The sequence below is a fragment of the Macrobrachium rosenbergii genome, chromosome 11 (assembly GCF_040412425.1).
Source record: "Macrobrachium rosenbergii isolate ZJJX-2024 chromosome 11, ASM4041242v1, whole genome shotgun sequence".
In the NCBI taxonomy this organism is placed as follows: Eukaryota; Metazoa; Arthropoda; class Malacostraca; order Decapoda; family Palaemonidae; genus Macrobrachium; species Macrobrachium rosenbergii.
Genome location: NC_089751.1, coordinates 32,715,361 through 32,738,650, shown reverse-complemented (window position 1 = coordinate 32,738,650; position 23,290 = coordinate 32,715,361). Strand labels below are relative to the sequence as shown.

At 33.8% G+C, this 23,290-nt stretch overlaps 1 long non-coding RNA gene across 3 annotated transcripts in view; it reads left to right on the top strand.

Annotated features, from left to right (window-relative positions):
* LOC136843295 (uncharacterized) overlaps nt 1-23,290 on the top strand; it is a 571,224-nt gene that overhangs the window by 144,045 nt on the left and 403,889 nt on the right. The gene's annotated exons all lie outside the window — the stretch shown is intronic.

Below are 23,290 nucleotides of genomic sequence, written 5' to 3'. Positions count from 1 at the left end.
TTAACGCCATAATGTTGTTGATTCCACCTTCCAGGGAAGCAACCAGTTGGTTCTTAGCCAGGTAAAATAAGGTCCTTCGCCAGCCCTAGGAGAGCTGTTAATCAGCTCAGTGGTCTGGTAAAACTAAGGTATACTTTATGCTAATGCAGCAACTTTCCTTTACCCTGCTTTTCGAATAAGACACATCCCAACTTGGAAGGCTTCAAGGCGATTTGAAGGATCTCGGATCTTGTTCCTGAAGACTTTGAAGCAGGAGTTTCACTGAGCTATTGCGTTAGGAGCATGCGCGAATGACTTCTCTCTCGTTCTTCCTGGAGTTAGAGACCGAAGGATTCCGAAAGATTTTAGACTATTTCAGCACGCTTCAACCACTCCTAGGTTTCCTTTCCTAACACACATAATTGCTTGTCTAGAACGCTTCCGCGAAGTAGTCCATATTTTCTTATGTGTACTGTTGTCCATTGTCAACTTTCCCTTTCTTTTCCCCAGCGTTTCAAATAAATAGAGTCCTGTTTTTAAAGGCGATTTGAAGGATCTCGGATTTTGTTAGGAGCATTCGCGAATGGCCTTTCTCTCGTGCCTTCGGGAACTGGAGACGGAAGGATTACAAGAAGGGGAAGAGTCCTGTGGATTTTCACGAGATTTCACCGACTGCTGATCCAATAATAATTCTGGCAAACCAAAAATAATCTCCTTTGTCACCCTCTGCTTTTTTCTCGTGAAAGTTGGTCCTCCTCTCCTCTTGATTTCTTTTCGTGCTTATCTCGAGTGGAGAACTTGCCTCCCAAATGTGATAATAAGAAGAATATTTCTGCTTTATAAATAGCCTAAAGCTGGAACGTCGACTCGATACTTCTCCGCGATTTAGTCCTTATTGTCACGAGCATACAGTTGTTCATTGAAATCATTTGTAAACTATTTGCTTTGTTTCTAATCAGATTTTTTAATAAAAAACATGTCTCTGAAGACAGTTTGATGGATTTCCGATTTTGTTTCAGGAGACTGAAATTTGCGTTTTACCGAGCTATAGCGTTGGGCGCATGTGCGAGTTGTCTTTCTCTTGTCCTTCCAGGAGCTGGATATAGAAGGATTCCGAAACACTTTCGGGGAAAACTCCAAAGCTTTAGATCATTCCAGCATCGCCTTTATAGTCAAACATAATCAAAGTTTCATTTATTATAGAATGAAACAAAAACAGTAGTTGATATGACATTTACTTAAAAGATTATTGCCCCAGGGTTGAATACCTATATTAAAAAAAGTAAAGAACGTTATTGTATATTACCAAGAGATAACTGATCCCATCTCTTTCTCTGTTACTCATGCAATCTCTGGAATAATGTTTTGGAAATATAACCCCTTGCTTGTTTACGTAGAACTAACTAGTGGCTTGTCTGCAAGGTTCTTATTCTGCTTATATGAAGGTATTTGTCCACTTTAGATGTCACCTGGTCTTTCTTCCGAATTCGATCGACTTGTTCATCCCTTATGAAGTATGACTCTAATATATTGGGAGACGCCTCTTACACTAGCCTCTCTTTTTATGGTGTCCATATCATGTGTTAACTATTTATGGATAACTGATTTTCTGTGACCGTACTTTATTCGGTAAGCATCCCAATCGTGGTCACTTCACTACAAGGGTGTTGCAGGTGTATCTATACTGTAAAAAAGGAAAAGAAAAGAAAATATAAGAAATTTACCTTTGCTGCTGCATTTTTTCAAGTCAACATTCCCTAATCACAATTCTTTACCCGAATCTTTTGAAGTCTTGATGATAACTTCACTCTGTCTTTTCACATGTCGTTCCTTCATGTACCCCCTCATTAGGAACTTAATGGAATTCTTACTGCTTCCTTTCGCATGACAGCTTCGTAAAGGAAAATTTCCTGGCACACCCGCCATGAAAGATTTAGGGCTAAAAGGGTTTCTCTATAAGAAAAAAAGTTTTTTATGACTTTCTGTCTTCAGCAATTTAATATTCTCGAGAAAATACATTTGTCACATTAAAAGCGATAAGTATTCAAATGTATTATTCAAATGATTTTGACTTTTTATATTTTCAGAAATTTAATTTTCTTGAGAAAATAGGTTTGTTATATTGAAAGCGACAAATATTCAAATGTATTCTTCAGTAGATTTGAGAGATAATAATGAAATTTGGCAAAATTATACAGAAAATAATATTATATCGAAATGTTCTAATTATGCTAATGAATAGATACTGAAAAGGTAGGTGATTATCGTTTGTTTAATTTTGCATCCATTACTGAAAAGAAACACACTCTCTCTCTCTCTCTCTCTCTCTCTCTCTCTCTCTCTCTCTCTCTCTCTCTCTCTCTCTCTCTCTCTCTCTGACTGGGATAGAAAAAGTCATAGGAACTGCATGAATATTTAATCAAGCAAGTAGTTTTTACGTAAGTGAAAGGTAAATAATAAAGAATTTTGCACGTGACACGATTTTGCAAAATAGAGACAAAATCAATTCCATTAAGCCCAAGTTGGTGAAATAATAAAAAAATAATTAGTACATTGTAGAATATTACAATTGTTGGGTATTTTCACATATATATATATATATGTATGTATGTATGTATGTATGTATATATATATATGTCTTGTGTACAGTATGTCTGTGCGTGTTCGTGCATGATCACATTCTTTGGATACTGAAGTCTTCCATCCCAACATTCTTTAATCTTTTCATTTTTTATTACCTATAATCTTAGATAACTAAATGAAATAGGCTGTATATTTTCATTTATACGACCATTCTTGCTGGTACTCGTTCCTCCATCTTCCTGGCTTCGTTTTACCCTATGGTCATGATTCTCGTCCAGCTTCTTCTCTTGCCAATACTTTCAAACTTTCTTTAGTCTATGGCCCTTTTCTCTAAACTTAATTGACAATAAATCATCAGCTAACAACTGGCAAAAATCTGTAAGTACATATTCGGGCCAGTCTATATACTACAGTATTTCATGATAATGGTTTTACGTCTTACCCTTGTAAACTTACTTGTAGGTGTTAGTCAGCCATTTTTATTATTTCTGGTGAAATTCTACGTGGTCCTTTACCTTTTATCCATGTTTAGGGTGTTTAGGTTTCTTTAAATTTGTCTTAGAGAGAAAATTACTATTACAGATGGTGCAAACAATGAATAGTTTTTTTCCAAACTAATGAATATGATTATTTCAATCAGAATAAAACATGCAGGAACTTGGAATTACTGAGGCTTATATCCCTTCGCATGAGTTGTTGGATGTCATTGTCACAAATAAGCTAAAAAAATGAATTGCAATACAAATCATTAACATATAGATATAAAATTTCATTCAAAGTTTCGCAAACTGTAACGAGAGGAACGAATTCTTCTCCGATTTATTTTTTGTTTTGTTTTGCAATGCTATCAGTTTTTTGAAACTATCTTAAAAATTTTTACGTTAAATTACCTCAGATGATTTAGCACTCATGTTTTCGTTAAAAAAAATATAAATCGTAACCACAGTTTATAACTAAGTCAAGATTAGTTGAAGCCAGTTGTCTCAAGGAAGTAGAAGATAAATGTGTTGATCCTGTCAGATCCTAAGCCGTGTTTAGGATCCCCTGAGCACCAATTACAGAAGAAGAATAACCATTGAAATTACAAGGTTCGGAAGATGCTTTCAAAGGGATATTTTGAAACTCGGAAGGGTAATGCTTCGAAAGAATAACTGTTCCTATGTTTCCATTACTGAACGGCTAACTAAATTGATTATTCAAGAGAATATTTTCCAAATGTTGTAAATCGTCTTGTAAACGCAAGTAGTGATTTAAGTAATCAAGTGATATTATATACATACATATACATACATATGTATATATATATATATATATATATATATATATTTTATATATATATATATATATATATATATTAAAGGCACTAAAGCAGACAGCTTGGTACATGGTTTTCCTTTATTCAGGGCGGCCTACGTTTCGAGATCCTTGTTCATCCTCAAGGCTAAAAATACAAAGTAAAATAACAAATACAGCAAGAAGATTAGGATATATGTACAAATAAAATATGATAAAGTAAAACATCAGTAAAAAGGTAAACCTAAAATAAAATTGTTAAAAAAAAAGAGAGAAAGAAATAGAAAATTTTTTAACTAACAAGTTCAGGTGCTGTATGAAAAACAATAAAAAGGGGCGTGGACGAGGAATGATTGTTCAAAGAGGGAACAAGCTTTTTGATGGCTAACGATTCAAGAATAGGAGGTGGTGTTCGTGTTGACTAGTTAGTATAATCTTAAAATCATTATAGTTTATTTTACTTTTGCATAGTTTTATGTGGTTTCTAATATTGGATGTTTCGGGATTAGACAACTTGCACCCAGTGCGAAAGCTAACGCCAATATGTGCGTCACATCTGACCTTAAGCAGTCGGTGTGTGTTTCCCACGTATGTCTGACAATGGCATTGACAGCAAGTAAATAAATAAACAACACTGGACTGCATTAAAGGGGGCAGTTTTTCTTTGTGACGAAACATACCGCCACTCTCCTCCACAGGGCCAAAACACTTCCATCCGACTGGCATCTTTTTCACAAGGAAATAGGTTTTCTCTATGATTATTTTAAATCCAACTGCTATCCATCCAATTTATTTTTAAAGTATGTTAAGAGAGCATTGGATAAGTCCTTTCACCCTCCTGCTACCACACACTTGGCACATGAATTAACATATTATATAAGTTTTCCGTTCACGCATGACACCTCTTTCCTACCCAATCTAAAAAGGATTTTAACGAATTATTTTCCTGCAGTTGACGTGAAGCTCATATTTAAGAACCCAAGAACTATTGGCGGTATGTTTCGTCACAAAGAAAAACTGCCCCTTTAATGCAGTCCGGTGTTGTTTATTTATTTACTTGCTGTCAATGCCCTTGTCAGACATACGTGGGAAACACACGCCGACTGCTTAAGGTCAGATGACGCACATATTGGCGTTAGCTTTCGCACTGGGTGCAAGTTGTCTAATGAAACATCCAATATTAGAAACCACATAAAACTAACTGCAAAAGTAAAATAAACTATAATGATTTTACTTCAACACGAACACCACCTCCCTATTCTTGAATCGTTAGCCATCAAAAGCTTGTTCCCTCTTTGAACAATCATTCCTCGTCCACGCCCCTGTATATAGCTTAAACCACACCCACCTTATGTTTATTGTTTTTCATACAGCAACTAAGAATAAGGTCTGTTAGTTAAAAATTTTCTATTTCTTTTCTCTTTTTTTTTAACAATTTTATTTTAGGTTTACCTTTTTACTGATGTTTTACTTTATCATATTTTATTTGTACATATATCCTATATCTTCTTGCTGTATTTGTATATTTTACTTTGTATTTTTAGCCTTGAGGATGAGACAAGGATCTCGAAACGTAGGCCGCCCTGAATAAAGGAAAACTATGTACCAAGCTGTCTGCTTTAGTGCTTTCTTGCTATTTTGCTGAGGAATAGCCTGATTTCATATATATATATATATATATATATATATATATATATATATATATATATATATATATATATATATATCTTGTACATATATCTATCTGTACATATATACATATATATGTATAAATCTATATATATTTATATATATATATATATATATATATATATATATTTATATATATATATATATATATATATATATATATATATATATATATATATATATATATAAATATAAATATAATAGAGATATACATACAAATATGTGTGTATGTTTATGATGGGGTTTGCATGATAATTTGTTTCTTATTTCTTTCAGATGTTTTAGGATACTAACATTGTAAAAAAATATCTGTGGTTTATTTATTACAGTACCAGTGATCTTAGTTTCCATTGATATAACGCATTAGGTACTGACGAAGAATCTAGGAGACAATAGGAAAATGAATTATAAAGAAACAGACGGAAAGGAAAGAACGCTTACGTTGAAGGGCATTGCCATAAGGCATAAGAGAAAGGAAAATAAACAGCAAATAAAGAACAGTATGGAAAGCCATATCACAAAAGATAATGCTTGAAGATTGGGAAGGAAACTAGAAAAGGGTTGTTCGGTTTGTTGAAATTGCGGTCACATAGGAAAATCATTTCTCGCTGAGTTACAACAAAGATTTGACTGCCTGTAAACTGTGATATTTAATGATTGTATTTTTCTGGAACGAAAATGAGAGATGATGATACCAACTTTAAGGTTATACAATTGTTTACAACAATGACTTATCTAGGAAGCCAAAGTCTTTAAAAGTAGTTCTACTATATAACTTATACAAAAGTTGAAAGATTGTAGACAAAGATAAGTTAATTTTAAGCCTTCCTAAATCTATACAGTTCTTCATCAAGAATGCATGAAAAATTACAACAAAAACACGAAACCAAAAATTGTTATAATTTTTGATATTCCAGAAAAATTGTCAAAATATTTCAATCTTTCTACAAATTGTCCTCTGTTAAGAGATCAGAATTTAACGAAGTGATTCCTATTTATCATTGTTGACTGCACTTTATTTAGAGTGATTTTCACGTTAAGGCCCAGATATTTTTATCTCAAATTTCCGGAGGATAGGAAAGCAAAGCCTCTTGAAAGTACAGGGCCAGAGGATAAAATAATTTTTGCATTCTGAACACAATGCTTGTAAATTATAATAAAATACCGTATAGCAATGATAATACGTTTAAAACATAAATTCTGATAATAGTAGTGATTATAACAACGTTCTCGCAGTATTATTATTAGTTAAATCAACAATAACTCAAAATGAAAACGAAGGTTATTTATAAATTAAAATGACAATGAGATGTACCAATAATGACCTCATAGTGCGAACTCTATCAGGTATAATAGAAATGGCTTATGATCACGTCACTCGATTTAACTGCATGGGTTCAGCTGGTGCTTGGCGAACGGAAAACTGTTATTGCACTGAACTTTAGGGATTAATAAATGGATCCTGTATTTTAAAAAATGCGTTTTTGCGTATGATGAAGCGTAGAAAATGGGTTTGTACAGTAATATTATGATAATGCTTTCGTGGAAAATTGGTATTGGAACTCTTTTCGCGCGTATTTTAATATAATGCCTAAAGATAGCTTACGACAGGTTTCGATGGTAATATGATCATGCTGGTTATATATAATTTCATGACCGAATTAATGTAATATCGGAGGGCTTACAGTACTTTTCTATACGCCGTACTTGTCAGCCCGTGTGTGTGTGTGTGTGTATATATATATATATATATATATATATATATATATATATATATATATATATATACATATATACTATATATATAATATATATATATAATATATATATATATATATATATATATATATATATATATATATATATATATATATATATACACACACATACTCACACACACACACACACACACACATATATATATATATATATATATATATATATATATATATATATATATATATGTCTAACTATCAGTCTATCTATCTTTCTGTCGACATACACACATATTTGTATATATATGTGTGTGTATATATATGTATATATGTATATATATGTATGGCAACATCGTGCTGTTTCTTTTATAATCAGAAACATCAGATTTTGTGTGTAGCAGGTTCGGATCACCTTCTGGCAGGGTCGGCGGACGTAACTCAGTTCCTGATTAAGTGTTTTTGGTGATATTACGCCCCTATAACTCTTGCTGTCAGTTCCATCATCTTTCCTTAACATTCCTGTAACTCAGAATTTTGGGATCTCTCCTTTACACCTTTCATGCAGCGGACGGTCACTCATACAGAAATGCTTTTGCTGTAGCATGTCTCTATTAATTTCAGTAACTCCCAGCTTTTTCCTGCTCCAGTATGATGATGGCTGGCTTGACATCGTAATTCAAAGTAACATGGAGCTCTGCAATTTCACGCTTTTACTGAATGCGTGTTAACCACCGTTGATTATATTAATTGCAGCGGAAACAAGATAATTTTTCGTTCTGTTACCGTAGACGACAAATTCAATTTTTTTTGGTATAGTATCTAATCACAGCCAGTTTATGTATATGCAATGAAGTTAGATTTTGTTCTTAGTGGATATATCATTAACAGATGACCTCCTTCTAACGGAAACGGAAACGTTAACTAAAGAAGAATTTTGTTTCTTATTCTTATATATGGATACACATTAAAGAGATATTTAAAAGAAAAAAACCTAAGAATTGTTTATAAAAGTATACTTTGTTCATGTGATTACTATTTCATCCAGCGACTAAAGACACGTGTTGATCTTTTACCCAAACTCGGATATATTTATGTCACTTCTCTTAAATGCAGCATATCATCCACAATCCCCGAAAATGTTTAGAATAAATTCTTGTACTTGATTCAGTTCTGTGCAAATAGAAAAAACAACCACTTGATTAGAATATTATGTCTTATTCTTACGGAGCACTGTCTGAACCTTATGCACAGTTGCTATTTATTTTTTGCGCTTATTGTGATATTTAATACGACATTGTCTTATTCATTTTCACATACATTTTCGTAGTATTCTCTGATGTACTTGACACTCACACACACACACACACACACACACACACACACACACACACACACACACACACATATATATATATATATATATATATATATATATATATAATGTGTGTGTGCACGCATCTGTGTATGCATGTGTATTTTGAGAAGTTGTTTGTTTCCATGTATTCAAATGCATATTTTCCTATCCACAGGTAAAATATTTACGCAACCGATGAAATAATACTTGAGAAGTTATTACCAGCACCAGTTACGCAGAAATTGAAAGTAACGCCTGAGTAAATTCTCACTCTCTCTCTCTCTCTCTCGCTCGCACTCTCTTTTGCTCTTCCGCTCTCTCGCTCCCTCTATCTATTTCGCTCTTGCTCTCTCTTTCTCCATTCCATGCGTGAAAAATATTTAAGCTTCCTTTACCATTTTTAGATCAGAGGTTCGTGTGCATCTCTCCGGAATATTTTTCATCGTCATGCAGGCATTCTATGCAAATTTGGCTTCGGAAGCATACAATCTGTTTTCCATGAAAACATTATTGAGGTACAGACTTGAAATGAGATGTTTTACCTATCTGTCTATCTATCTATCTATCTATCTATCTATCTATATGGATAGGTAAAATTTCAGATTTTAAGTCCGTCTAATAGTCGATCCTGAGTCTCTTTGCATAATACATGATTCTAGTACCGATCACACTACGATCAATATATACAAACATAAACACACCATATACAAATATATACTGTACATATACATACATATATAATTGTAACAGCCTTAACTCCTCGAATTCTTCGCACTTTTTTTGGATATGGTTGTCACTACAAATCCTTAAGATCCAAGTGCAAGAAATTGAGGTTGTTGTGATATCCGGTAGCGGGAAACGAACCCGTGTCACCATGATCACAAGGAGGTCACGTTGCCGACCTGACCACGAGAAGGATAAAAGTCTGTTGCCTTTCATACATAGGCTACATAAGAGGGCATTGTGGCTATTACAATTACATATGTATCTGGTAAAAAGTGACCAGTAGATTCTACATATATATTTCAGCCTATAAAGCAGTAAAAACGATTGCCCACTTGGCTACGATGGTGAGGAAGGGTCTGTTCCTGCTCTAATAAATATATCTGAAAACGACAGGTATATACAGTATACTCGTATGTATGAGAGGCAATAGACTTTTATCCTTCTCGTGGTCAGGTTGGCAACGTGACCTCCTTGTGATTATGGTGACACAGGTTCGTTTCCTGCTACCGGACATCACAACAACTTCAATTTCTTGCACTTGGATCTTAAGGCTTTGTAGTGACAAGCGTATCCAAAAAAGCGCGAAGAATTCGAGGAGGTAAGAGGGCATTGTGGCTATTACAATTTCATACGTATCTGGTAACAAGTGACTAGTAGATTCTACACACACACACACACACACACACATATATATATGATGGAGAGAGAGAGAAAGGAGGGTTTGTTATTTAGTTTTCTATTATGGTACTTGAGCGAAGAAACAGATATAAGTGATCTAATATACTTAATTGATGTTCCATGTATAAAAATGCTGAGAATATAATTTAGAATGTAAGGACATGTATAGGTTTTGTGAGTTTTGTTTAGTATCTAAAATTGTTGAACATTATGCCCAGTAAAGGTCCATGTTAACGAGTTTATTGATAGTATAACATACGAAGTGAGATACATTCAAAGATACTCATCACTGATATTTGAAAAAAGGAAGAAGAAGAAGGAGAAAATCTATGGAATAGAACAATCGAGGACTTTGGTAAGAAGGATTTGGCCAGAGAGGGATTAGGGGACAATTCCTCGACAATCCCTTTATCTTTGGAGGCTGTCGCTGGTGAAATCCTGGTGAAATCCTAGAAAGATCTCAACAGAAATAGGCCTTCTCTTATCCCGTGCCTTTAGCTTCGCATATTTTGGAGAAGAAAAAGCCGTCTAGTGTCCGTATAGATTAAGGCAGTCAGCCATTATGATAAAGGATCGAAAGCTTATTATTTTTTGTAAAATCAAGCATAGAAAATAATATATTTTAAACAGAAATTTCTAAAATGTAAATTAGAATTAACATTAGAGTGAGAAAGAAAGATTAGTAAAAAACATGATGATTCCATATACAATCACTTGTATCGTTTATGTGTTTTAGTACAGGGTAAAATTTATATCGCAATAGCTTCAAGAGGTTATAAGAAAAAGTCTCTGAAATCGAGAATGATAAAATATATGGAATCATGAAGAATAAGGAAACAAATAATGCGTGCTAATCTTTAAAAGTATCATTTAGGAATTTCAGACATATATGTTATTTAAAGTTCTAAAAACCTAAGAAATGTCTAAGTTATATAATTTGATTATGTCCAGGTCCCGTGATATACTTGTATGGGTTGTATGAAGGCTTTTCCATTTGACATTTTCGTATAAAATATTATATATATCAGAATTCAAAATACCCAATATGTGGCTAATGGTACGTCTGTTTTCCTGTTTTAATAATTTCGAATAATATTATCCAAGAAATTATAACAATCATATCTATTTACAAAGAGCACGACCATGCAAGCTTTTTGTATTTCCACAGTATATTTGATTTGGGTATTCGTGTAAAAGGCTTGTCTCTAAGTGTCACATTGCCATACGTAACTAAATACTCATATTCATACACAGACATATGAACTTCCTTTACCCTATAATGAATGATTTTATAACTCTGTTAAAACTTTATTGGTCATATTGTTATAAATTATAGTACACTACTCAGTTGTACCAGTTTACATTAATTTTTTTTGTCTGAAGTTTCATGAGAACCTAATTTTTATTAAACGAATTATTTAAACGTTTTCAAAAATAATTTAGATGAATTTTTATCCGCGGTGAAATTTGACAAAAAATTCAAGAGGATATAAGAAAGGGTTAATATGGAAGCTAAAAGACACCCAAGGTGATGAAGGCTTGAAAATTCGATGAATTTTGTGTAAAAGATTTATGTGCAGTGAAAATACCAGGGAAACGTATAGTTAACGTCATTATGCCTTTAAATATATATATATATATATATATATATATATATATATATATATATATATATATATATATATATATATATATATATATATATATAAAACTGAGGTACCCAGGAATGTAGAAACAATAGTGGCACGAAGCTCATCTCTCGAACAATGAAAGTATCGCAAAGACTGCGAGGAGGCCAAGGGAAGCAACAGTGATGGGGCAAACGGAGTTTGGTTTCATGCCAGGTCGAGGAACAATAGATGCTTTTTTAGTTTCACCTACAGAAGTGGTGGAAAATATCAGAGGAAGGAAAAGGTTAAACAAAGGGCCTTTATAGACCTAGTAAAGGCATATCCCAGGATCTAATTCAAGGAGGTTTGAATATGTGTCCGGATAAAGGGGAATAAAAAAGTGTAAGAATTGTTTGGAATATGTATAAAAAAGGATAGAAAGACAGGTAAGGCATAGTGGTGGCTTGCTATTTCTTGACTGATAGACTTAGAATACTTAACTTTTCAAAGTGGTCATGAATGTAATGTAATGTCTCAATAAACAGGGTCAAAATAACTCCACTCTAGCAATGAGATTACGAAAAGAAAATTTTAGGAATGAAGAAGGGCAATGGAGAATAAGAACGACAGAACAATGGAGTGAAGGCAGGGAAACTAAATTTTAACGAATCGGTGTAAAGGTCGTTGGTGCCGTCTGTTTAATAAGCGGGGATGTGCTACGGGCCAGAAAATAGGGCAGATAAAGTAATCACGTGAGAAAATATAATAAACGCAGTCTGACTGAGCAAAGAAAGTTGTTGATGAGTTTATAAAGAAGGAGATACAGAGAAAAGAACGAGAGAAGTAAAGAAACCAGAAAAGTGAGAGGAATTTGAGAGAAGATAAGTGAGAGTGACTGAAATAGTGTGAAATTGTTTTAAGGAAAGAAATATGTGGAATAGAGCGTGCTAGAAATGGAAGTACAATTGGGAGGGGGAAGAGGAAGAGCCAGGAAGAGGAGGATCGAGTGAATTATAGGAAGCTGATCAGAAACACAGACACGGCAAATTGCACAGGGTAAATGCAAAGCGAAGATGAAAATCACAGATCGTATACAAGCATTGCTTTGTTAAACTACTTTAAAAAATCGTGTTCACTCGCTTCTGTTCGTCACTATACTCTCCCGTTCTTAGTGAGACATGTAGAAGGATTTAAAAGAATAATATCGATTTGCCTGTTTAGATTAAAAATGTATATGACTTGATATATGACGTGTATTTAAAGTGGAAGTCTAAATAGCGAAGGAAAAGATTACCGAAACTTTTCATCTGTCGATTGAGGGTTCACATATATTGTACTTATATATATTGGCCTGGTGAACTGGAAAGAAAAAGAGAACCATAATTTTCTGATTCCTAATCTTTTAATTTTTCAAGACAACTTACATATTTTGCGATATGTACAGTTAACTTCGTTTTTATGTTTTCAAAGGGCCTCCATAACATTTAGGTATATATGATATGAGAACTATCATTTTCTGTCCTAAATTTTGTACATCAGTTTTACACCACCTTTTCTATATTTTCATTAAACAGAAAGTCATCTTATTTACCGACATTTCTACGAAATACGCCGCTGGAAATTTTGAGAGTACTATTCTAATTTAAATATAGGAAGCTGGGCTTCAAAGGATAACAGCGTAATTACCTACCCTTTGACAGCATTGGTGTTTCAAATTACTCCAACACTGTTGAGTGTATGCATAAATGTTCCCCTACTAATTTCTGTATTCTCTGTAATGGCGAATACACAAAGTTCTTTTACCTGCATGGTATTTAGAGTAAATTCATACAGCAATATTGACATGATATTTAATGGAAAAGGCATATATATATTTTTGGTAAAAATATATTTATGTATTTAGTGTTTATGTAAGCAAACAGTAATGCATTTAAGCTGCTGTGCTTACTGTCAAAGGAAAGCTTTAGTCATCTGATCTTGAATGCTAAGGTATTAATTTACTGATGCAATGCCAATGAAAATGTCAGGGAAATATTCAACGCAGTTCCATATTCACTGGGAACAGTCAAACGATAAAGAAGAATTTAGCTATGGTTAGTGTTAACATTTATCAGTATTACTTATAATTCTTTGTGGTCTCGACAAAAATCTGCCTTGCGAGTATATTTTTACTGTTTGAGTATTAATACACTCCAAACAAAAAAGTTATTATTATATCCAGTTCCCTTTTTCCAATGTTCTTTTTAATTAAAACATGCTAATTTCTATACTCGAAATGATGCCCCATCTAGCTACAGCATAATTTACGTTTACATGTGTTAACTCCCTTTAACTCTAGCATCATATTCGAATCTTTTTGCCGTTAACTGATATTATGCATGCCCTGAGGATTAACAGTGAGATGGAAAAGCCGAATACTCCAGCATAATTACGTTCACCTTCATTACAAATTGCCTGGGGAAAAATGATTCCATTTAGCACTGTTGCGGCTCCGGTATCAGTATGAAATTCACAGCGGTGGGCAGGGTCGTTCCTGGAATGGATCACATTTTTATTGCACCTAAACATTCAGACCTATTAGATTAATTCCTAGAGATTTTTAAAACGCATCTTAATGTATACTTGTTGGAACCATGAGAATTACGTTAGGCGCTTTCATTTAAAGTAAAATAAATGAGTGAAAGGTAATGTAGCAGCATCATGTTTTTCAGCCATTCAGAGTTTACTTCGTAGAAGATATTAATATATGAAGTAATGCTACATATTATTGTGTAATGGCAAGATAATAGCAGAAATTACGTGTAAGAAAATTAATCATGAAATGCTATCATTATTCTTTAAAGTTGCATAAAATGCAATATTCTAAGACTTCACTCACATAGTATGCAGTTTGTTCGAATACATTACAAATAACTCGACTAAAGAGGTGTCGGATTCCGTATCTTCTCACTTGATGTAAACTTTGTATTGTACGATAACCTTAACCTTTAAAAGATTTTTTCCAATACATCTAGAAATAATTTTTATGTTGCGCAGTCTAAATAATTTTAGGTCAATAAATGCTTTTAATAGGCTAGACTCTTAAGAGAATCAGTAAATATGTTCATATCACAATGACATGGAAGGATGAAAATAGCAATTGTTACATTTATGAAACATTGTCTTAATTAGACAGACTCCTAAACAAGTCTATATATATCAGGTTTAGGCTAATGAGAGTAAGCTAATAAAGGACATAACATTCATTTAAATACCTAGACAACCAGCAGTTTTTTACAATCTCCCTTAAATGGGATCGCTCCAGTCCATACTGATCTTTGGTTTTATGGATTTTGTTTTTGGAAAGTGATTGATGGCCACTTGCCAATAGTCAAAATAACTACAGCCCATCACTGTCATTTATGTACCAGGTACCTAATTCACCCTTAGCTTCGAAAAGGTACAAAGTGTTTTTAGTCGATGCTTTACATTTGAAGAGACATTGCATTCACACTGCAATTCATTCAGTTTTTAATTTATCGTTGTCTATTTTGTGAATGCTCACCGTTTCCTGACGCCTAATCGACGACAATATCAGCGTTCTTTATTTAATAAGCATTATCTTGATAACCTTGACGAGGAGGTTGGTCTTAATAAACATTTATCTTGATAACCTTGACGAGGTGGTTGGTCCTAATAATTATTAGAAATAGATCCGATCTATTCCCCGCTCCCTCTGTTTATCTACTTGGTATATAATTAATTTGGTATTCAAGATTCCAGCATGTCTAAAAGCCTTATGATAATAGTTTTTGCTCATAAAACTATATTTGAGTAATAAAAAAATTTACATTTATTGTGCACAACTGCGTTCAAGCAAAATATAGTTTCGTTTAAAAGTGGTACTCGAAATTACTAGTAATTTTTTATACATTATGATAGTAGGAAAAAAAAGTAATGATCGTCTTCAACTAATGAAAATTATTTTTTCTAATGTAACAACTTAGTTTGCTTTCTAATCCATTACGAGAGAGAGAGAGAGAGAGAGAGAGAGAGAGAGAGAGAGAGAGAGAGAGAGAGAGAGAGAGAGAGAGAGAGAGATCGTGAATAGATAATGTTAGATCTTGCGCAACTTTTTGAAATATAGTATTTATAACATAAAATACAGTTACATAAAATGTATTAAAACAAGTGTTGGGGACTTGATGATGATGCACCATTTTCTCTCCTTACCCTCCTCTCAATTATTGTCGTGAAAGCATTAGCATAAATTGACTATAGTTAAGGAGGATTTTTGTATACACTGAAACATCTACATTAAGTGAAAAAAAAGAGAAACAGAAATATGATCCGAGTCATTAACGTGAAATATAATGTCGTTTACCACCCTAAAATCACTCCTCACCACGAAAGGAAAGTCCAGCGAAAAAACGAGGGAAACCAACTGAGATTTTTACAGAATGCTTCTTGTATCTCTGCCAGTGTTCCTACTCCGTCTATAAGGGAAGAACCCATTAGAGCGTAAAGAGAAGCATTTGTTAACACGAGAGGAAGATGGCAGGCGTCGTCTGAAAAAAACATTAAAACGAAGGGGTTCTAATGATGGCTTACAGCACACGGCTCTTTCCTCTGTTGCTGCTTTGTCATCTGTCGTATTCTGTCTCCTGACTATTTGTACAATCGGAGTCACCTTTGGGTAAAAGCTGGTATTCTGTTAGACTATAGATTTTCTAGGTAATTTTGTTTCGATTCCGTTAATGGATATTATTTGCCATCCCGAAAATATTTATATTGGCTACTTTGTAGGTACTTTGGATTCTCCACTAATTTAACTGGAAGACGTAATTTGATTTTCCTATTTTTACCAGTTCATTTAGTTAGGGCTTTATCAGTCGTAGTTCCTATATAATGGTGAGAAGGAGACATAGACACACAAACAACTAGATCATAGACCTGTCATTAAATACAACCTTACAGCAACCTGGAAAGGCATTATTTCTTGAAAAATAACTTTATTAGTAAACTAGCATCTTTCTCCTGGGTACCTAAGTACGAATATATCTAATCGTTGCGAAAGTTTATCAAAACACTTTGGGAATGGCGAAGTATATAAACAACCACCAATGTGAATTACATTACCTTAAAAAAAGTTATAAACTTCTCGAGAGCGCTAAAAAACGATAAATCATTAATACCCGCAGTATTTTCTAGTCCTGTAAAAAATTTTATTGACAATGTCACCCGAATAGTGAAACCAAACCGTCACAATATTATGTTCAATAAGGGTTAATTTCTTGCCGAAATAACTCTAAAGTTTTGTTGATTAGTAAAGGAAGGCAATTCTTTACAGTTAACGATGGAATGTTGGAGTTCAGATAACAAGCAGCAATAATAATAAATAATAATAATAATAATAATAATAATAATAATAATAATAATAATAGTTTTGTTTTTATCATTTACTGCTTACAAAATGTCTTATAAATGATAGTAATGGCTATAAAGACAATGATGACAATAATAAAAACACCCATCAAACTATCATATGGACAGTAAAATCATTAAAAATATTTTAATATTACGTCCTGTATAGTTTATCAAAATCCTGGGAGATAATATGTATATATATGCCTTTTTATATATATATATATATATATATATATATATATATATATATATATATATATATATATATATATATATATTTATATATTTACATGTGTGTGTATGCTTCTGTGTGGGCGCGCTAGATTTTAGAACTAATGTCGAAGCAAAAGCAATTTCTTGGCCGTTGAACTTCTCTGATTTAAGACATTGTATAACTGGGACGTGACCACATTTCAGCGGCAAGAGTGCAGAAAAATAAATGCCTAGAGACGGAAAACGAGCGACCGGGAAACGATGAATCATCTGCCAATAAAGAATGGATTTACACTTCTGAGAGTAAGCTTTATCCTTTTGCGTAAAGGAAACTTTATACTCACCTTAAGATTCTCTCTCTCTCTCTCTCTCTCTCTCTCTCTCTCTCTCTCTCTCTCTCTCTCTCTCTCTCTCTCCTTGGCATGATAATTAGACTTGCTATTCTCACTTTGACGAATATATTTTTAAGTGTTTTATCCACACTGATAACATATTGCGTATAGAAAGGTGTGTAATTGAAAATTTTATCATTTGAAAAGCACTGACAGCAAAATCATGAAATTCTGTGTATTTCTCTGCACACACGAGTTCTGTTATAGAGGAATTGCCTATTGGCGAAACCACAGAGAAGAATTCTTGTTAAGTATGAAATCTTCCCGATGCAGACTTTCTTTCCAAGTATAAAATCTTCCCGATGCAGACTTTCTTCCCTTATCGCAGCCAGAGAAGTTCATCGGGAGAGCTGGGAGATCTCATTTACATATGAAGACTTGAAAACATTGAAGCAGTTAGGGAGTAAATTTAAGGAAATATAAAGTAATTGTCATGAAAATCGGTATTTTAAAATTTTGTCGTATCCGAAAAAAGGTGGGAGCGCAAAAGTCATTGAATGGTAAAGTCATTAGAGTGCAATCAGTGGAAATTTGACCCTCAGAGCGAGCGGAAACGGGTAAAAGAACAGAGCCTGTGGACGATGGAAAGATTCTAATCATTCACATCAGAAAATTGTTCATAAACTTCAAAAGAAATAGAAAAACTGAGATTTTGTAATGTTGCAATAGTATCTACCACCATCACATCCAAAATACACAGTTTATTTGAGTAACAGGGTTTCATATTTGTCGGTGGGCCAGATTTTTAAAGGTGGAACGTTTAAAACAACCTGATTTTAACCTTACCAAAACGATTTATTTTTCACCAAATGTCGGTATTCCTATAAAATTGTTTAAAGGATTTGCAGGTGTAAAATATACTTTAATTTTGATATATTAGTTATAAACAATGAAAAACTTTACTACTTACTGATCAAAGTACGAAAATACTTCAATAGTCTGGAGATAGGAAGGATGCCATAATTCTTCAGTAAATGCTAAGCCAACATTAGTATCGATTCAGAAAAGTTGGGGAACCACTGCGCTATAGCATGTATGCTAAGATTAAAAAGGCATCACAACTGGTGATGGACACCAAGTCAGTACCGATCAAGATTCCCTTAAGAGGGATCAGTGCAATTTACCAATTTGAATTTCTTATGCAGGGCAGCTGCCTACAATAATACATTGTAATGACAATGACACTTTTCTCTTAATAATTACATACTGTTCCAATTAGGGTTTATATATATAATCATGCTTTGTTAATACTTTGCCTTCGTCCAAGCAGAGAAAATATGTCCTAGCGATACAAAAACACTGATTGTACCTAAGGACTTCAACCCAACCTCAAGTACACAGACAAGCTGTGGAAAGAGAAGGGAGAGCCAACACTCACGTGTTGAACACAGTTTCCACACACACACACACACACACGTGTTGAACACACACACACACACACACACACACACACACACACACACATATATATATATATATATATATATATATATATATATATATATATATATTACTGTATATTGGTATATGATAAAAGTATTCTGTACACTCATTTTGATTAGGGTAGAAAGAAATCTAATAAAATGATTTGGCCATGAACAATTTGGTTGCAAAGACAGCGGTTGTACGAACCAAATATTTGTGAGATGACATTGGCGGAGCTGCGCATGGAATTAAAAATTCCACTTCTGATAGCGTCTGTTGATTAGGAGAAGGCATTTAACCATATCCGCAGACCAATATTAAGGAAGGTCTCAAGTCAGAATGGTAATATCGGTGAATATGTAAAGTTAATTAAATTTACCTATGAACGACGCAGGTGCGGAGGTAATGTTGATGGAGCCTCGTCAAATGAATTTGCGGGAAGTAATTAGTAGGTATTAAACGGAATTTTATGCCACCTTTGCTGTTTGCCTCTCTCCTTGATTTGATAATAAATAAAAGCGAGTGAAGATAAAAGAGCCGATATAGATTTGATTAATAATATGAAACTGACAGACTCAGAATATGCAGATGACTCCGTCTTTACCGGTGAAGCATCTCAAGGTTTACTAAGCTTGCACGATGGAGAGCGTCAGATATCTGGAGTGAGGCGCAAAATGATGGAAGTAAGGACTGATGAGTTGAGTCTTGTAGATATTTAGAAGTTTTAATATCAAATCGAGTGCAAGTACAAACGTACGTAATATATATATATATATATATATATATATATATATATATATATATATATATATATATATATATATATATATATATATATATACATACATATACATATATATATATATATATATATATATATATACATATATATATATATATATACACACATTATGTACGGCATGTATTGATGTTTTGGGGTTGGACATGAATCATAGTATGGCAGTGAAGCCTTATATATAAGATTTTATCGAATTATGCATAGCTTATACAGCTTCTAAAAACATACTGTATGTCGAATCATATTTTTCCTTATTAAATCATAAGGGAGATAATGGGAGTTCAATAAGGAAGTGAGTTAATAAAGAAAGGAAGATTTGGAAGATTTGGTCGTGTGTTCCCACCGCCCCTGCGAGAATAGTACATGATAGTGTCAGCTGGGTCCCTGTGAGCATCAAAAGAGCCTGAAGACCCAGAGCTTCTCTGATGAGAACTGTGAGGCAGGAGGCTGTAGATCAGAGGAGGTTTGGAAGTGCAAGCACAGGCTGACTTGAGTAGTGGAATATCATAGAAGCCCTTTGCTATGCGCGGCACTGGATGACAGCGATGTTGATGTATTTGTAATAGGCACGATGACTTACTTCTTGACGTCCTCACACCTTTAGGATAAGCATTTCACTACAAAACCTTCAGTCAAAATAAAGAACGAATGAAGAAACACAACTCGGGGTTAAGCTAACCCACTCGTCCACCAAGAAGACTATTTGAGCCAAAAACCTCTTTCGATCATATTTGAAACTTCCTGTAAGTCTGTTCACGACAACTCGCCTCACTTTCTAGTGTTACTGGCGTCATGATAGTTACATGGTGCATCTCTCTCTCTCTCTCTCTCTCTCTCTCTCTCTCTCTCTCTCTCTCTCTCTCTCTCTCTCTCTCTCTCAGAGAATAATTGAACAGGATGAAACAAAGATGGTAATATGCCTATAGTCAAGGTTAATTACGACTTTTCAGGACTTTACAACTTAATGAAATCTAGTGCAACATTTATTCAGTATAATTTTCATCAGTATGCATATATTAAAACTGAACATTATTAGTACTGCTACCTCTTGACGTAATATGTTATTGCCAATATCATTTGTTTTATGTTTTTACAGTTTAATAAATTTTTTATAAAGGGATAAAGTTCATCAAATATCCAAGAATAGTATTTGTATGTGATTTTATTTTAAGCCTTGTCATGTACTATTTCAAGTTTTTTCTTCTACAGAAACTTCTATTTCAGCTAATAACTTAATTCATATTCCTATGTCTATATGTTTTCTCATCATAAATACACGAATACTATGAAGCGAATGTTGCGAAAAAGCAATAAATATTTTTCGATGTAGGAATCTTTACCTTTTAAATTCTTATCGGCAAAACGTTTTCTAGGAAATGTATTTGAGTGCCACAAGTGCCTCTCGTTCCACTCTGCAGTGACAATTAAAACTGAAGGTTTTTTTTTTTGCTGTGGAAGCGTAGGACGAAGAAAAGAATACTTACGTGCTTATATCTTTTTCCATCAGCCCAGTTCGTTGCCTAAAATATGAATACGATTGGTTTCGTATGATTTCGAGAGCTCAGATCTCTCCGGTAATAATTTCCTGAATCAGCCAAGTCGAAAAGTTATTCCTATTGCGTTGCTCAAAAGGATGGAAGTATACTCGTCTTTTGGAGTTACTGAAATAGAGAATGAATCACTGGCAATACAAAGTAATCTAACCGCTATTTCTAAAAATCCAGTGGTTTTTACACATTCTATACAAATTTATTTATGACGTTAACATCTCGGGGAACGAAACGAACTCTAATATTGTTCAGCCAAAAGAAAGATTTAATACTGAATTAAATATATGAATCTTGGGCCAGGTAATCAAGATCTCTAAACCAATATAATCGAATTAAAAACTTGAGCCGGCACTCGCTCGGTTCCTGGCAAGTTCATTGCAATGGAGGATTTTTCCTTTTCAAAATGATGGTAAAGTAAAAGAATAGTCGTGAACTTTTCAGCTGGTAGTCTTTTATCTCATGGGATCCAGTGACAGAAAAATGAATTTAATTGAACCCCTTCGGGAAATGGAATTCCATTACCCATTTTAATGGCTCCCATTGCTTGGACAGCATACGAATGTTCATGAATTATACAAGTGGCATGTTCCTATACTGTCAGAGTTAGAAATGATTTATGCCACGGAGGCTCTACTTTGCTCTTCATTTTTGTTCATTTATAGTTTTATTCCTTTAAAGGTAACTTGAAAGGCTCATTTATTACCTTTTTCGTTGTTATATTAAAAACTGATAAGTACTTGAATATGTGATGCCATCGTCAAAAAGACTATTGATGACGACCGTAATAATGATGAAAATGGTTGCATCAACAACCATGATTATGAAAAAAAAATGCGTCAAAACAACAACTTTTGGTTGTAGTTTTTTCTTGGGACAATAGCATGTAGTAACGTGAGATGGTATCAGAATAGAATATTCAAAGCTAGAGTTGAGAGTTATGAGCAAGTGGATGTTTCTGGAATATAAATCACAGACAATAAAGAAATGGCGGAATTTCACAGAGGCTGCTTGCGTCACACGGTATTGGAGGCGATGATATCGGTTATCTTGGTTAATAAAGCCAAGGACCTGTCGCATAAGATCAAAATTCGGATAAGGTTTAAAAAACCTTCCCGGGAGTAAAACGACAACTCCGTACCCTTACTCCCCATACCTTCTCAATAGCACAAAAATATAAACACTCAATATGCTTATAAACCACAACCATCACATTTTAAACTGACAACTTGATGCAAATGGCAATTAGCTATCTTATATTCCCTTACTTGTAACGAAAAAAAGACCCCTTTTTTTTCTCTCTTATGCGACCCGTAATACAATAAGTTACACTGCGGGATAAAAATGAATATCACATTCGTTTCATTTTGCCAAATTCCAATATGGCACAATCTTTAAAACACATTGCAAACAAAAAATACAAGGGCTTTTTTTCATTTTCCCAAACCCATTGAAGCATAGTCTTTAAAATACATCGTGCACGAGAAAGCAAGCACTTTTTTATATTGCTCAAACCCATTACAGAACAGTCTTTAGAATACACTGTACACAAAAAAATCATACCTACAAATATAAATATACTTTTTTTACTGTCACATACCTGTGCACACTCTCCTTGGTGCTTCCAATGGCCCAAAAATTAAAAACTTGTGAAGAGTTTTACTAGTTCTCCTCCAGCTCCTCCCCCTGTGTCCAAAGAGGTAAAACACTCTTCGTTACCGAATGCATTGATACTACCCGGAAGTAGCCAATTAGAGGAAGATAATGTTTATGACGCTTATGTCTGTCAGCTACTAAAAAGCAAAAAATCATAATGACGTGTACGTTTCCCTTAATAGTAGGGAAGTTTGCAAAAAACACGAGTGCTTGCCTAACCAGAAG